The following is a 5039-nucleotide window of genomic DNA, read 5'->3' on the forward strand; positions in this document are numbered from 1 at the left end:
CATCTTAAAATGATTAAGAAATCGAAGAGGAAACATCCAATAAACATTATCCAAAATCAGAGTGTGGTGCAATGTTCAGTTATTGTTCTATCTATTATAGAGGGTTATTTTGTAAAAAAAAAAAAAAAAGCTGATCTTAAATGGAAGCAATATAACTTTAATCTATTGAAAAGTTTCCGTCAAGTCAACTTGAAATCCTTTTTCTTATCTTCACTGCATTTGTAGTGCAGACTTGTTTAGGCAATACAAAGAAGTCCACCATATTCCAAATTGCAACAAAACAAAGCAGCTGCAGCAAATTCACTCACACAAATGAATTTCCTATAGAAAACACTCACTATAGCAGATCAAGTGTGATCACAGGGTGAGGCAGACTGCATTTTCTATGCGCGTGTCCATCTCTGCTGTAAAAGCAATAAAATTAACTGTAATGACATCATCCTCGGGGGAGCGATAGATGGCAAAAAATAAACGCTGATAGAATTTATGTGAACGCAATTAAATCACAGTTATTGCAGGAGTTTCCTCATGAACTTGTTTATTTGTACCATCCACAACACATAAAAACTTAGCCCTGAATCCCTCGGCACATTCATAAAATAAATATGAAATAGAAATCAATTTAACAAAGCCCTAACTGCTATTCCTCGGATCCCACTTCCCGCGGTTGCAGCAGAAAAATAAAATCTAAAGACAATAAAAAAGTCATAAATTGCACATATCATATAGCTTATGGTCAAATTCCATTTGCTGATGTGATTTTGAGTCGTTATTTCGCACCAGTGAGCATAAATGGGAACTGAATTTGTATTAAAATGGCATACCTCATGCTTGATGTGGGAGAAGTGATCAATGATTTATTTAATTAGCTTTGCATATTTCAGCATGGGGAATACTACCTTTGATATCTCTCTCGTGCATACCGAGGCTGCCCCCCCACACCCTTTCCTCCAGTGCCTGCGGTGTTATCTTCCCGTCTGTCCCACACTTAGGATGGTTGAACACGACACCACTTCAGAATGCACCTTTGGTTCAGGTAAATGTGCAATCATTATCGAGGCTTCACCCATGCCTCTTTTAGGGATGTTCATGTTGAAACCTGTATGGGAGGTGGGGTTCATGGCCCTCTGTATGTGTGGGAGCCTGTTTGCATGGAGATGGTTGATAAGAGGGCAATGTCAGATTGATGAGGATCGCTGCCAAGGGGTGTTTGTTGCTGCCAATGAAAATCAGGTGCTTATGAACCTCTGAACCAGCACGTTGTTGGGATACGATCGGAAAAACGCTCACACCTACACACTGTGACCTGAAATACATGTTCCACGACAATTCATTATTATTTTACTAAATAAATGTATGTATCTTTCAAGAAAATATCATTTGAAAAACTCATTGGTATGCATCGCCTAAACATTAATTACATTCAAATTAATTGTAATTTGTCTTAATTTGCCTCTCTCTCAACAGAAAAAATATTACTGCCCGCTGATTATTCCATGCCAGGCAATTCAACATGCTTCAGAAGGGACAAGAAAATGAGCGAGACAATTTGCATATCAACGTGATTCAAACCTAGTATTTATTGGAAGTGGGATCCTTTGAAGACAAATATGCAGAAATAAAATGGGCAGACATTTTGAGTTTTCAATTGAAGTGAATCAATACAACGTCCCATCCTTGTGGGAAAACAATGTTTTTCTCCAATCTCCGTACGTCCTCTAATATTCCCGAGACAATTGAGAAGAAAACTTTCTCTAAATTATCGAACTTTGGAGACATAATTTTACTGTGTATTGTAGTTTTCTATTAAGACGCCATTATCAGTTTGAGGGTGCTGGAGAGGCTGCTGTTAATCAGAGCGTAGGGAAAGGCTCTCTAATCACCTAGACTGTAATGGCCTCATACATCACCCAGACATGAAGGCAAAAATAGTAAACGCATAATTAAAAACATATGAATATATTCATTTACGCTAACAAGGGCACATTCAATATGTATGCACTCACACAGAGCTGCCAGGGAAGGGCACACGGCTGGATTGGCTCTCTTTAAATACCATTTTGAAATGTTGTTCCTTTTATTATTGTCACTTGATTCCATTTATAACACTCAAAATATAATCTCTTCTCTGAAAGATATGATCACCAGATTATATCATTTTAGTTAACTACCAACAAATTCGACCTTTACCATTTTTAAATTTGAACCAAACCCTTAAACATTTATAGGCAACTTAAATCTGAACGTCTTCTTTTACATTATGGTTCGATGAAAATGTGTTATGTAATTCATGCAGACAAAAGCTCTTGTAAACAAACTTTCCCCTGTCAGGCAAAAAAGAGGGCGTTAAAAGTTAGGGGATGGCTTTTGAAACATTTGCTAAAATCAATGTTTTTCGGGAAAGTTGGTTGAGACCAAAACAGAGCTAGAAGTCGAGTGAATATTGGGCTTGCATTCAGGCAAAAACACAATCCCATGTTAATTCTAATGTTGCTCCATGTCTGCTACGTGTTAGTGGGTACATATTTCAAATGTTAGCCCTAATTCCCAATTCATAATCAATTTGTCTGATTTTAAGCTTGTGTCGCCTCCCCCATGTGGCAGAAACATAGATTTTTATTAGAATATAATTTGTTTGAATACCTGTTTTTTTAAGTGAACATTATAAAACATTGGAGAGAATATATTATGATATAGTTAAGCATAAAAGTGGCTGATGGTACATTTGACATTTGGTTATAATAACCGCATCATGATGACACTTTCTTCTCCTGTCGTAGATTATTGTTTATTCATTGTGTCACCCTTTACCTCACTTATGATTCTGTTATGGTTTAGGCTGTTATACGTTCTTAAATCAATGTATTTCTATAAAATAACAGATATTAAAAAAATAATGAAACCAAGTAGACTTTTTTTACCATGTTATATTTTAATTTCTGCAGAGACAAAAATGACAAGCAATTTATTTACACAAACCTGTACAAAAGCAAATTAAATTATGTAAAATATCTCATAAATAGAAGTGGACTTGCGTTCAATACACTTTGCCATGTTCAGCTAAGCTGCGTGCATAGTGACTCATTAAAACGATGATACATTTGTTCCTCAATTTCTATATCAACATCCAATTCGCAGGACAAATAGTAATGGTTAATATTACAAATCTCATTACACACCGTGAAGGCTATACGAATAGAGGAGAGCACGGACTGAACACACACCTCGGACGGCAAGAGACAAACATCTTTTAATGGCAGCTACGTCATTTTCTCTGAAAAAAAGTCCAGATTTCTGAAGCAGTTAACTCAAGTAAAAAAACAGTGCTCAGAAATGAACGAGTGTACGCTGTATGTATGGCATTTCTTCTTTCATGTCTCCTCTTTATGTCTGAGGTTCACACTACAGAGTCTCTGTTTCGTTCTGATCTAGAAATTCAAAGCATCACCTTGCGGTATCATAGCGAGCATCATACCAGGCTCATTTGTGGGACAGGATTTCATCACCTACTGATATGCATATACTGTAAATCTGCGCATGAGTGTTGTGTTGCTCGGCACATCCTGAGGTGTGTGTTCTGGCAGGTACTCGCCCCCTGAAGCTTCCCCCCCCCCCTCCTCTTCCACTCCTCCTAGTAAACCGTAGCATTTTTATCTCTAGGCTGCCTCGATCGACTCTGAGCAGTCGAATGTCTCCAAGCCTTCTTTTTTTTCTTTTTACCCCGCCTCTATCTTTCTATGCTTTTATATTCAGTCCTAGAGCTTGTTTCATGCACAAAGAAGGTTACCTCTGATGTCATACATGTACGTGAGTGGAACACGACAAAAAAATCCATTATATCATTAATATTACTACCAACAAGCAACTTTTGGATGTACTCACTCGGTAATGCACTATGCTAGGAATGGATATTTCAACAAGGTAATTGAACCCAGTGAACAACGGCCGTTTTGGGTATTAGACCTACAGGCTCACTGACATTTAACTGGTTGTCCTCCAAGAACCTTTTGACATCATGGGATCTCATCTAAGATATGCAAATGTTTTTCAGTCCGCTCTTAAATGCCACCCCATTCGCTTTTGTAAGCATGTAATTGTTTATGCACCATACACAAACCAAGATTAAATCAGACCAATTGGTATAAAAAGGCACAATTGCATATTTGCATTCACTCTTGTGTTTTTTTCTATGTTTTTTTGTCTTTTTTTCAGAAGCATAAAATATACAAAGTGGCACAAGGTAAAGAAAACAAAAGGAAAACACATAGTACATTGTCGTGATTGTGAAGAGTTCCATTGTTTTGACGGTGACACATAAATGGGATTACAAATTAAAAAACCAGGAGGAATATAAAAAATTGACAATTTCATGGTATAAAGTTGATTTAAATGAAATATATGAAAGTTTCGTGTGGTGGTATAAGAGACGATGAAATAAGAAAAAGATCAATGGCACGGTCTTCACTGATGTACTAAGTTGTACTACATGTTTCTTTAGGTATAACAAAAGCAAGCAACAAGGTGAATTTCCATGTTTACAGGGAAAACATTTTTTTGTACATTTTGTTTTACAGTTTTTTTTCTTCTTCCTTCTCAGTAAGTGAAGTAAGTTCCCATTAAACGTGCAGTAAAAAGTAAATATTTATGTATACAGTTTATAAGTATAGGAGCAGTTTCTTTCGAACAACGAGTAGTACTTACAGACTATAGATTGCCGGAATGCAGAAAGAGCAGCTCCGGTCAAACCAAAGGGGTTCTGCTAACATACAAAAAGGTTCCATTGCATCTGATATTATTTTGCTTTAGTACTGTCATGGGATTTTGCGCCAGTGTAGCTGCGAAAAGGAAACATCACCGTAGACAGGGAGGCACAACATCTCAACATTTTCATGTGTCTGTGTGAGAGTGGTCCGTAAGAGTCAGCTCCGAGGACTTTTAGTTGAGACATCACATTCTTATCTCAATTCTTCATGAAATGTTTACTTAAAGCAAAGTTTTCCCTAAAAATAAAAGCTGTTGTTTGTGTGTAATGGGGGGGG

The sequence above is a fragment of the Notothenia coriiceps genome, unplaced genomic scaffold, assembly GCF_000735185.1.
Source record: "Notothenia coriiceps isolate Sejong01 unplaced genomic scaffold, NC01 NC01_scaffold00000339, whole genome shotgun sequence".
Taxonomy (NCBI): domain Eukaryota; kingdom Metazoa; phylum Chordata; class Actinopteri; order Perciformes; family Nototheniidae; genus Notothenia; species Notothenia coriiceps.